Here is a 13,920-nt window from a genome sequence, read left to right as displayed (position 1 = left end):
AAGCTTATATGAACTAGGGAGAGGGATAGGGGCCTGAGGATACAAAGGGGAGGAAGCTTGTTAGGAATAAGGGAATAGGAGATGTTTAGGGAAACCAGATTGCTCTACTATTGCAGATACGTTTTTTAGGTAGTAATCTCGTCCCATTACAGTCTCTCATTTCCAATGTAAATTTAGGCAGTTGTGTGGGAGGCAAAGAGCTTTTCCTGCATTTGCTGGGTTTTGATTACTTTTAATTCAAAATAGTATTTATGTCAAACTGGCCCATCGTGGGTCAGCCTGCCCTGGGCCTCTATAACGTCAATGCATAAATACAAAATAGGTAAGTAGTCTTTACCGTGTGATTAAATCATCAACTTCTAGAATTTAATGTAAGAAATCATTAAAGTTATTATATTTATCCACTTAAAAAGTGTGCTTTTGATATCTACTATTCACTAACCAGCTATGGATCTGGGACAATTACTAAACTGTGGTCCTTTATTTTCTATTCTGCAAAATATGCGCTAGGACCATATGAGCTACAAGATCTTAAAAACCTTGTATGATTTTATTGCTCATGGGTTGATCCAAGGCACAAGAAATAGTTTAAAATAAACTGTTAATTAATTGGAAGCAATACTTGAGAGACAACAAAAATTTTGAATAAAAATAATATTTTCTTGTGAAATTATGCTAATCAGAGTTCATATTAATGTATTCTGGATGTGAAGCAAAAATATTCTATTTTGACTTTTACTTGAGAATTCAGTGGATGTTTACAACATAGAATTGCTTAGATTACTTGTCTTAGAATAGGTTTATACTTTTTATAAATATCTAAGTAGCAGTCTCCAATACCCATCTAATCTTAGAATCACTTGCAAAACTTGGGAACTTCTCTTTAAAATAAAAGAAAGATTGAATCACAGGTAAAGGCAAAAAAAAAAAATCTTTATTCATTTTCTATGAATACTTAAGCTCTCTCAGCTGAATTTTTCTGTTCTCAATCACAGTTAAATATACTATTGATCTGTTTCAAGTAGCACTTTGCCAGAATAAGCTTAATATGTAAATATTAGAAGGATATTGAATTTTGGCTACTGTTAGGATCAATAAAGGAGAAGAAAAAAGCATGTTCCATGTGCATTTTCAGTCCCCTATCAAAAACAAACTCAGCCCTATGATGAGTAAAAAGTTGGCTTCTCACTTCTGTTGATTTGGTTATACACACATTTGTTTTAAGTAGGTGTTAACAAAATAAATGAATCGTTTGCTCTTTAGGGAGCCCTTGAAAGGCTTTAACAAATATAACTCCTAACGACATTTGATTATACTTTTCATAGGCTCACTTCACAGATTTGAGATCATCATAATAGCTTCTATGGAGATTCCCAGTACATGGATGGTTTGTCTTGGGAAAGCCAAGGTTGACAGATTAAAATGCTTCCAGCACCATCTGAGTATCAGAGAAGGTCATATTTATTTGCTTAAGAATGAAAACTGTAAATATTGTTGGGGATGTAGATGTTTCCAATGTTCCCACAAGAGATTCTTCAAAAAAAACAGTTACAGTGTCCTGTCTCTCTGCTGACTGAAGGAAATGCTAAGCTAACGGCAAAAAGAATTAGTCTTTACTTACTGATTTCTCTGTTTTTTGATGTTTTTTTTTTAACACATCTGTATTCTTTTCAGCAAAATATCACTTGGTGTAATGACTGATGTTAGGATTTATTAAAAATAAAGCATATCTTTTAAGTGGCCAACTCCTGATTTCAGCTCAGGTCATGATCTCATAGTTAGTGAGATTGAGCCCCACATCAGGTTCTATGCTGACCGTTCTCAGCCTGCTTGGGATTCTCTCTGTCCCATCCTCTCTCTATCCCTCCCCTGTATGTGTTCTCTCTCTGTCTCTCAAAATAAATGAATAAACACTAAAAAAGTAAAGCATAGATTATCTAGCACTTAGTTTGCATAAGTGTTATGAATTTCCCCAGATATATAATATACTTCATAAATAATGATAGAAATGTGAAAAGATATATATGTACAATAAATAATTGGCTTGCAGAAATCATGAAAAGCCCCTTTTATTTCTGCTTTACTTCCTGAAATAAATTATTGTGGCAGGTTCTCATGGCATCTATGAGATATTATTGATGATAGCAAGTGACAGGCTACGAGTGTGGTACGTTTGTCTTGCTATGATCTTAAGGCTAAGCACTCACAGATTCAAAATACAATTTAGTTTAGAAGGATCCTATATGTTGTCTTCTTATGATAAGGCGACAAGTCTGATGACTTAAGAATTCTTGACTTTAATAATCCACCTTAAGGAGTCATTTCCTGTTTTGTACAAGGCAAGTCCACTTTACATGTTGTCAAATGCAGGGTTTTGTTAGTTTGTTTTGTTTTTAAATCAAAGCTTGCCAAATATTTCTCTCCCTCTGTGAAAAAAGCTAAACCTTAGGTTTAAACAAGTCCTTGCTTCTTGTGAAAAAATTTTCCTCCCTTTCTTCCTTTCCTTCTTTCTTTTAATCCTCTATCCCTTTCTCTGTCCCTTGAGTTCAATCTTCTTCTATTACTGATACCTATGCCCCTTTATTTGTTTTGTTGCTTGTTTGTTGGTCTGTTGGCTTTTCTTTCACAGTCTAGCTAGGTACTTCACAACTTTTGTTTGGGCTACTGCAATGGCCCCTTAACCTTTTTTTCACTCTCTGAATCTCCAGTCTCCAAACTACCAAGACCTCCTATGTTCATACCAGCTGTGGTGCCACCTACTTCACCATAACATTTCAGGGGCTGAAAAGCACTCACAGCTTAAACTCCTTTTCATTCACCAAAAGCTGTCTGTCAGGGCATTATTAGTTTCACCTTAGAGAGTCAATAAGATTTGTTAAAACCCAAAGTATTATTAGTCCCACCTTATAGAAAAAGAAATTCAGGGTCAATGGGATTTGTGAAAATTCATTCCCCTGGGACTCAGCTCAGATCCTGACTCAAGTTAAGTGCTGTTTCCAACTCCAGGAAAAGCCTTCCTGGTCATAACTTGATGTTTCGTGTGATGCACCTCTACTCCTGCTTCTGATATTCAGGTGCGATACATCCAGGAAAACTTTGCCTATATTTGATTACACCTTACTTCTTTCTTTTCTTTTAAACATTGTTTATTTATTTTGAGGAGAGAGAGAGAGAAAGAAAGAAAGTGAGAATGCAATCTGGACAGGGGCAGAGAGAGAATCCCAAGCAGGCTCCGTGCTGTCAGCCCAGGGCCAGACAAAGCAGCTGGATCTCATGAATCATGAGATCATGATGTGAGCTGAAATGGAGAGTTAGATGCTAAACAAACTGAGCTACCCAGGCGCCCCAATGCCCTACTTATTTCTATTTGTCTTTCTATTTCTTGCTCCTGTACGAATTTCCATATTTATCATCTACCCTAATGGGCGAAATGTCGCCCATCAAGGCCCACTTCAATTTTTACCTCAGTGTGATTTGAAATTTTTCTCTCTTCTGAACCCCTTTGTATTTTCCTAATGTAGTAGAATGAATATATATATATATATATATATATATATATATATATATATATAGTTGTTTCTAATGTGTGAATCTGTCTCACTTCTCCATAATTTGGGACATTTTATTCACATATGCATCATTCATGATACACAGCAAGATGCTTTACACTGAGTACATTTCAATAAGTAGTAATAGAATGTATGAATAAATAAAACAATGACCATTTACATGCAAAAACATCTGCCACAGCATTCAAAATATATTTTCAAAGCATGCATGTTTATGCAGAATGATCGCAACCATAAGTCTAATATAGAATTTAAATATGTATTGAAATAAACTTTAAAAGAAAATACTTTATAATATAATGATTTGAATTGGAAAGGGAAAAATGAGTAATAAGATAAAGGTGTAAAATATAGTCAATGATTTCGGGCACATAATATATATATATATACATATGCATATAGAAATGTGAGAAAGAAGGGTTATATTGGATTGTGTTTGTTCTCAAAGAAACTAAACAGCTTAATGGAAGAAGAAAATCAAATACAAACACACACAAATAAAAGACTTCCAAAATGAAACAAAAACTTTAGTGTTTGGAATGTTTTAGGCTCTTAAAGGTAGTCTCTCACAGCTGGGTCTAACAGCATTATTCTCTTTAATAATAATAATAATTGACAGTCTAAATAAATAAAGCATTCTAGTATTTAATTTACAAATCTTACCTCATGTAATTCTCACAGCAATCTCTAGAGACAGGTGGCATTGGCCCTGTTTATTCAAGAGGTCTCAGCAGAGTCTCAGCTAGCTTAAATTAATCACTCAGGGTTACCTAGTTAATAAATAGTGTAGCAAGCTTTCTAGTCCATCATTCCTAGACTTTAATGTCTGTGTTTCTTCTAGGAATGTGTCTTGTAGACGTAGTTACACTAAGATCTATGTACACTGAGATGTATATAAGAATATAATTTGAAATTGTAGTGAATACAAAAGTGAGGGGGAAAAGCTGTATATCTATCATAAAGGACTAGCCAAATGAATCATGAAATATCTGTTCAGTGAAATACAGTGCAGCTATTAAATATGGGGTACATCTATATATTGATTTGAACTATTACCCAAGATATATATTTTAATTATAATAGCTAGGACCAAAAAGTCTGTAGAGATTGCTCCAATATTTATTATATGTATGCATTTCTTCACTTAAAAATATAAATTTAGATATGTTTTTAAATCATATTTTTGTCCATTTTGCTGCACTGTTTATTTCAGTAACTATTATTTACAGAGCATCTACTCTCTAAATGTACACATACTAGTGCTAATAGGCATGGTACCAATGCAAAGAATATATCAGGACTGCAGTGTTACTGCTGGAAACAATGTGGAGTGTCCACGGTCAAAGCTGGGTTTTCTAACATAATTCTAACTTCAAAGTTAGAGCTCTTTTCACTATGCCAGTTATTCTCAACGCAAGGCAATTTTGTCCACCAGGGAACATTTGGGAGTGTCTGCAGCATAATGCACACACAACTGCTAGGTAGAGAGGTTGCTGCTCTCACTCTAGTTGGTATAAAACAGGGGTACTGGTACACATCTTATAGACACAGTGTAGCCCCCTGTAACAAGGAACTATTTGGCTCAACATTCCATCCTGCTGAGGTTAAGAAACCTCTGTATCAAAAACTTTCCTTGCATATTCTCTCTTTTAAATGTAACAATGAAAAAGGAGTTTGGATTTGTGTATCTTATGTTTATACTTATGTTGATCTTATCTATTGTGTATTATGCAGGCAGTAATTTATTTGTCCCAACTTTGATTCATTACTCATTCAACAATTCATCAAGTGACTATTATGAGCCAGGCACTAATTTAGGTACAAGGAATACAACAGAGCTTACAGCAGGTAACGAATCCATCATTAAGGGGCTGCTATTCCCAGTGGGAGAAAACAAGTATATAAGCAACTACACTACTTAAATAAAGTTTGTCAGGTGGTGAAAGGTACTAATGGAGAAAATTCAACTGGGGCATAAGAATGAGGAGTGCAGAATTGAGCTGAGAGGAAGGAGCCAGAAAAATTACAATTTTAAGTAGAGAGGTCGTGGCAATTTTTACTAGGAAATGACAGTTGAACAAAAATCTGAAGCGAGTGAGTGAGTCATTCAGGAATCTGGGGGAAGCACATGTAAGTCAGAAAGAACAGGAAGTGCAAATTGACTATTTGACCATATTTGTGAATACCTGTTGCTTTTAGATGGCGAGCCCAAAACATTTTTCTAATGCCGTAGGCATGCAATTTACTTTCCCACTCCATGAAATTTTATTCTGCTTAATTAAAAAATACTTGATATTACATTTGCTACCACTAAAGCAATTTACCAAAATAGAATACATAGTTAACTTATGCTTATAGTATGATCTAGAAGTAGTAATTTACAGTAACTTCTGTAAAGGAACGATTTTAGCTTTCATGTTTAAGAAATTCTTAATGATGACGAAATCATCTCTGCTGCATGTGTTTTCTTTATTTCCAATTTATTACATAAAGTGTTACTATTAATAATTATGCATTTTAATAGGAAAGAAGAGAAATTTCTAGTAAATGTGATTCTTTCAAGCTGTTCTGGTTAATGTTTATGGAAATTTTAAAAAAAACATTAAATCAATCATATGAAGAAAACAATAGTTACTTAGAACACTTTGAAGAACTCTTAGTTTGTTGCTTTAATTTCAGAAGTTTTAAAATTAAGGCTTTAATGATTTATATTTTTTTGGAATTGTTTTTATGTCACTTAAACTTACCCAGGGTTAGAAAGAATATTAACTTATTTTAAAAAAAAGATTGAACTTTTTTGAGAGAATGATTTCTAGACACCAGATCATATATTTATAAAATATTACTCAGAAAGAATTCATGAAAAATGGAATATAATATTTGAAAATGATGCTTTTAGTTAAGGATCGTTAAAACAGATCAGAAAAATTACCCCAGTTGCTATGTCAAGGGTTGAAAAATGTGAATGCTCTTAGACATATGAATGATCATCAGTGCACTTGTATTAGATGTTTACATAATTATTGTGCTTATACTTGAATTATGTAAGCGTATTCTACTTAAAAATATCAGTAATGGGAAGCTGAACAAACAACATATCATTTAAAAAGATTCAAATGATATTCTGTTTACTTAAAAATTGTGTTTCCATATACTTTTCAGAAAAAGATATAGTGACTTGTTACACTTATATTGCATCTCTATCTGTAATTTGACATATGGAAACCAGTTTATTTTAAATGCACTATAATTATGCTATATATTTAAAGTAATTCTCCTTTCAAATCATACTTTTCAAAAAGGGGTAAGATATGTTTTAGAGTACACCGAGCAATGTCACTTAGTGTAAAGAACTTCAAATATATCCACCTAAATTTTCTAAGCCATCAGTCTTCTAATTGCCATAACACTATTCATTAAAGTAATGGTAATATATGAAATATATCCAGGCAGTTTGCCCAGCACTAAGTATAGAACATAGTTGTCTTCTCTAAGTACTCAAACCACCATTAATGAAAACTAATAGCCCATCAAAATTTACATTAAAAGTACTACTAGAAATCTCCAAAGGACTATATGTGATACTATTCCAGCAATTTTTGTCACCTTAAATTGCTGTGTTCCAATATGTTGCTCTTCTTAATGCTAATTACCTAACAGAATGGATAAATACTACAATTGCAAAGTACATCATAGTACTATTTTTGTAACTAGATTATAATTAGTGATCAGAGAATGGTCTCGTTAACATAAATGGTGTAATTAAATCATCTCAGCTTTACCATACTTAAAAGCATTAAATAGTGATTGTCTCCCCTTTGTAAACTATTAAAGGTTAATTTTTCTGGAATCATTTTTCAGGAAAAATAAATTTACATTGTTCATATTTATAGCATTAAAAAAGTGTATTTGAAAATGTATATTTTTTAGTAGAGACATAATTCTCTATATTGCCCCATGTCTCCTCTTTCATTTAAAAAGAAGAAAGTGTTTAGACTAGAAAAAGGCGTATTTTAGATTTATAATAGATTTTTGAGTTAATATGATTACAACAGCAGTGTAATGAATCTTGAAAATGAATCAAGAGGGGCGCCTGGGTGGCGCAGTCGGTTAAGCGTCCGACTTCAGCCAGGTCAGGATCTCCCGGTCCGTGAGTTCGAGCCCCGCGTCGGGCTCTGGGCTGATGGCTCAGAGCCTGGAGCTTGTTTCCGATTCTGTGTCTCCCTCTCTCTCTGCCCCTCCCCCGTTCATGCTCTGTCTCTCTCTGTCCCAAAAATAAATAAAAACGTTGAAAAAAAATTAAAAAAAAAAAAAAAAAAGAATCAAGAGAACCAAAGAGGTCATTCCACAAGTCTGCCACTATACTACACGTATTATCTCATGTTGGGATGTAATACATAACTTGGAATCATAGTAAGATTTGGTGAATATTATTCACTTAAACTGTAGTTAAACAATAGGATTTGAGCCTTTTTTTGCTATTTGGCAATTTTGTTCAACTTAAATTAGACTTAGATGGCATTTGATCACAAAGGATTTTCTGGGACCGTCTATACCTAGATTTAGGTTAATGAAAACCAAAATATTGTATCTGGGCATCAGTATGTTTAAATTTCTCCCCCCCCCCTTTATAATTAGCATTAGCACAATTTCATTATAATATGAAGAGAATATTAAGCATTACAAAGTTAAAATAAATGTCCTCATTAATTTAATTCTAATTAATAGTGTTCCATATTTAAAACTATAACCATTCAAGGAATATCCTTAGTAGTATGGGGAAAAAATGAAAGAGCATAAATCATGTGCACCTTTTAAAAATACTGTGCTTTTAAATTTTCAAATTATGTCTAAAATTGTTCCATGGAGCTTACAATATAGATGTAGCAAAGATGGAAAATACTCAGAAAGGCCAGTGATGAGATTATTTTGTCCTGAATTGACTCCAAATGAGATTATATGTGGGAGGAAAAAAGACTGTAATCCTGGAATAGAGGTAAGAGCTTTGCCTAAAAGATGTGATGAGATTTAGAACGATAGGTAGGTGACCCAGAAACCTTTAAAAGAGGACTCTTTAGTTAGTGTAGTAGCAATACAAAAATAATACATGTGGCATAGTAAGATCTGCTAAGATTTGAATTTGGAATAAAAATAAATTTTTGTTGTTGTTGTTGTTGTTGTTTATTTGTTTTTAAGGATGATTTGACCTTGTCATCACCAAGATTGCCTTTAATGGAGGCAAAAATATAAAAGACCTCTTAAGTTGACATATTTCTTATATTTCCATTGATAGACAAAATACATAATAGCTTTTTTATAGAAAGTAGGAATAAAATATAGTTTCAGTAAAATTTCAAAATTATTTAACCATGTTTTATTATTTGAAAATTTAGGGGAGCCTGGGTAGCTCAGTTGGTTTAACCTCTGGCTTTAGCTCAGGTCATGATCTCCAGGTTCATCTGTTTGAGCCCCTGCTGGGCTGTGTGCTGCCAGCTCAGAGCCTAGAGCCTGCTTTGGATTCTGTGTCTCCATCTCTCTCTGCCTGTCTGCTGTTCACGCTGTCTCTCCCCTACTCACTCTCTCTCTCTCTCTCTCTCTCTCTCTCTCTGTCTCTCTCTCTCTCAAAAATAAATAAACATAAAAAATAAGTATCCCTTTAAAAAAAGTTATTTGGACAACCAGCCCCCTTGAGAGATGTATTTCCTTTTTTGAAACAGTTAATACACCTCCAAATCATTTTCCATGCAAATTAGATCTAAGCATTAATATATGTGTGTACTTTGTGTGCGTGTGTGTGTGTGTGTGTATTTTTTTTTTTTTCTCATGATACTGTGCCATCTAGATTTGTTTCTGGGAATTCTGGTGTGAGAAATCTAGTCAAAGTTGGAGATTACTTGGTGTAGAATGACAAAAATCACCTCTCCAGATATCTTTTTTCCTAAAAAACATTTGTATCAATAAGGTGACAATTTTTTCTTTCAATCCCAAATTTAATGATAAATGTATTATTTGCAAATTCAGAATTATATTTCTTTTTCAGAAACATTATATTGTGATTTATTTCAAACATAGAGTCCTTATCTAGTAGTTCTCTAGATACAAAAATGAGGGCATAAGAAAATGATCACATAAGGATACTCATTCTGAACTTCTCCATAAAGGGCACATGCATTCTTCTTCACTTTGTAATTTATATTTAAAATATGACATTTATGATTTAATAAATTATAAAATAAAGAATTATAGAATGATTTTTACTTTACAAAACATTTTTTTTTAAATTTTCTATTTCAAGAGCATGCTCCAGCTGGCAAATATCTATCTCATCCAACTCAGTTGAAAGTGTTGAGTTGCAGTCACATAATATTTTGCTGATTATGTAAATGGGCAATTTTTTCCCCTGATATGTGCCATAACATGGAGGTTTTACATGTTTTTATTTTTAAGTGAATGGATATATTAAATTATTTGGGAAGGGCATGGGGCGCCTGGGTGGCGCAGTCGGTTAAGCGTCCGACTTCAGCCAGGTCACGATCTCGCGGTCCGTGAGTTCGAGCCCCGCGTCGGGCTCTGGGCTGATGGCTCGGAGCCTGGAGCCTGTTTCCCATTCTGTGTCTCCCTCTCTCTCTGCCCCTCCCCCGTTCATGCTCTGTCTCTTTCTGTCCCAAAAATGAATAAACGTTGAAAAAAAAAATTTTTAAATTATTTGGGAAGGGCAAAAACATGTCAAATGGGAACACCAAAGATTATTTGTAACTATTCTTAACCTTTTTCCCAATAATTTATTTATATTTAGACCCACACATATATTTCTATTTCAGTGCATTTTTTTCATATTAATCATTTGTCAGTATCAGAAGAGTTGGATAGTAACTGCAACAACAATATTCATAGTTCAATAATAAGGACAGAAAAGCAAATTATCCCATTTAGAACAGCCATTTAAAGCAATTTTAAAAATAATGGAATCTTATAATATACTGTGTGTTCAAACCAGAATAAAATGCTAGTTGGTTAATTCTCATATTAAAAGAAAAAAATTGCTCAAAAAGCACACTGCAAAGATGACTTAAATGAAATTTAAGTTAAATAATATTAATGCAAATACAGTAAATTCTTTTAAAAATGGGCAAAAATAGTAACATTTTAAAATATCAAGAATTTTTATTGTAAAACTGTGGTTTAAGGCTTAGGTTAAAATTTGACATATTTAAAAATAATTATATATAACTTCATTTCACTTCTCATTTGTCTTAAACATTGCTTTCTCAATCAATGAATGTTTCTACAATATCATTTCTATGTTTACCAAATATTCTACTGTATGCCTATATGATATTTCATTTTTTTTTATGTTTATTCATTTTTGAGAGACAGACACAGTGTGAGTTGGGGAGGGGCAGAGAAAGGGAGGGAGAATCTGAAGCAGGCGCCAGGCTCTGAGCTGTGAGCACAGAGTCAGACATGGAGCTCGAACCCACAAAGCAGGAGATCATAACCTGAGCTGAAGCCGGACATTCAACCGACTGAGCCATTCTGGTGTCCCTATGTGATATTTCATTTAAGTAATCACCTATATACAGTTAAGTTTTTAAAGTTCTTTTCTTTTTAATTTTTTTTGAAATTATACATATTGTGATGGCTATTCTAATAACTATTATTTGCTGAGCTTAGGGTACAGTTTTAGATGTAGCATTTCTAGGTCAAATTGTTTACAAACTTTTAAGGCTTTGCCATTCATCTTCTTTTGCTCTCCCAGATATTTTGTCAGTTGATAATAGCAGTGGTACTATTTTGGCCTGCTCTCTCTCCTCACTTGAGCTATCTGGTTAGATGCCTAGTTTTCTTTATTTCATTCAGAGTGGCATGGTTCTCAGACCCTTCTACAACATGACTGTTATCTTCTAAGCCTAGTTCTCGTATTTCAGACTCTTTCCAAAAACTAAAAAATATGACCTGCACATAATAATAAAGATATATTTAGGACAAGATCTACTGAGATTAATATTTCCTGGGTACCATTTTATATGGTATTTGATTACTAGGAACAGAGAGTTTCATTCTTGTTATCTCTGTTTGGAAAACAGTAGAGTTTCCGGGAAGTCCTTGCCAAAGAGGTACTATTTGGGCTTACACTTGAATAACAAAAAAGATCTAGCCTTGTGAAAATTCCCAAGGATGATTTTCTGGGCAGAGAAAATAGCAAATAAAAGGCCCATTAGGGCAAAAATTGCTTACATGGTGTGGTTAATGTGGCTAGAGTGGCAATTTATTCTAAAAGTCAGTTGAAGGGTTAAATAGGAGTTTTATAATCAGATATATTTTAAAAATATTATTTCAGAGTGTGTGAAGAGTGGGCTATGGGAAAAGCATGAATAGACACTAGAAAACTTCAGGAGGCTGTCATAGGAGTTCAGGTGAGAGACTGTGATAGCTTGGACTAGTGTGGTACCAGTAGAGCAAGAAGCAATGGAGGTCTTAGAAAGACTGTGGATGCAGGTAAATAGAATGTATTTTAGAGGTAAGGTTCACATCTGCTTTCAGTTTAGGGTGAATTTTCTCTCAGTTGTGCTTCTCAGCCTGGTCCTTCAAAATGTTTCAGACTCTTTTTAAAATAACTTCCCTGAGATACTTTTAACAAGCTAGTTGATATGGGATAGTGTATCAGTCAGCTAAGACTGCCATAATAAAACACTACAGACTGAGTAGCTTAAACAGTAGAAACTTATTTTCTCACAAGTCTGGAGGAGGGAATTCCAAGATCAAGGAGTCAATAGCCCTCCTTGGCTTGTAGATGACAGCCTTCTCACCAGGTCCTCTTGCGGTCTTTACTCTGTGCTCATACTACTGATCTTACTTCTTCTTAAGATGAAGCCAGTCCTATTGAGTTAGAATCCCACCCTTCTGACCTTATAAACCTTAGTTTCCGTTTTGAAGATCCTATCTCTTAATTAAGTCACATTGGGGGTTAAGACTTCAACATTGAATTTGCGGGACATGCAATTCAGTTCAAAAGAGGAAAATCATCACTTAACCCTCTTTAAACCTTTTTTTAAGTAAGGGGGGCCCTTAACACGGGGAAAATTATCTCTTAAATCTTTCATTTAAGCAATGTATAAGTAAATATCAAACAGAGAAGTTGTTTTCTTTGAACACGGATAATCTCACTTGTTTACAATTACAACTGTAAATCAAAGTTCTAATATTTTATTTTTCCTACCCTAATAGGTCATCTAGGGTACAACTTGGACTTGGTGATCACCTTTGGAGTGATCACTACAGGCTATTAGCATAATGATTTTACACTGTCAAGAATTACACTACTAATTTCAACCAACTCCCACATTCATGATTATGACTAGTATAGAGGAGAAAAAATAATTTTCTATTTACTCTTGTAGGTTCTTGGCTGAGAGCCCCCTGTAATAAAAGGGAAATTAACAGGAGAAAAAATAATTTGTATGTGTGTACAAAAGCCTCCTAAAGATAGGAGCCTTGAAAGACAGCCAGATGATTGAGGTTTATATATTATCCTTAGCTAAGGAAAGAGGCAAGCGTCTTGGGCTTCAAAAGGTAGAAGGCGATTCATGGGGAGGTGAAAAGAGGAAATATTTGGTAAACAAATGTTGCCTTGCCATGGACAGAAGTGTTTCTCAGATAAAAAAGTTATCTCTGGTATTAGCTCTCTCCATGGTACAGGCCTCCTTTAGAAACATAAATGTCATTTACAAAAGGCTAACTTATACTATCTTCAGAGCTTCTCCTGTGTCTTCTTTTTCCCAAAATAATCAGCTCAAAAAACCCTTAGGACAGAGGTGGGTATTTTGAGGTTGCCCTCATGCCACCCTTCATTACCCACAAGAGAAGTAGTATAAAATCATAGAAAAGCAATGCAAATCCATCCGCCATCTTAAAAAGTAATTCCACACACAGTCCTGCTAATATTGAGTAGGAATATTTTTATCAATTGTTTATGTAATTGAATCAATATAGTCATATATATGTTTCAGATTTTGTGTTGACTCATTTGTTTATTCAACAAGCTACCAATTATTGTCTTTAATATTCAAGTCATTTCGCTAATACTTCATATATTATGTGGGTGTGGAAGAAGTTTTCTCATTTTATACATGAGGAGACAAATATTGAGGAGACAAATATTGAAGGTCCAAATAAGTTTCTCAGGTTCACCCATAGAGTAAGTGTCATAGCCAGGCATCAAAGCAGGTATGTATGACTCCAAATTACCTTCTCTCACCTATTATGATGACTCTCAGCCAGCTTTAAAAACTGTCCATGTGACCGGCATTGGCATATGTATGGAAGACAAGAGTTAATAAGACATAATTCT

Source organism: Lynx canadensis, chromosome C1 (assembly GCF_007474595.2).
Source record: "Lynx canadensis isolate LIC74 chromosome C1, mLynCan4.pri.v2, whole genome shotgun sequence".
Lineage (NCBI taxonomy): Eukaryota > Metazoa > Chordata > Mammalia > Carnivora > Felidae > Lynx > Lynx canadensis.
Note: the sequence above shows the minus strand (reverse complement) of the source record.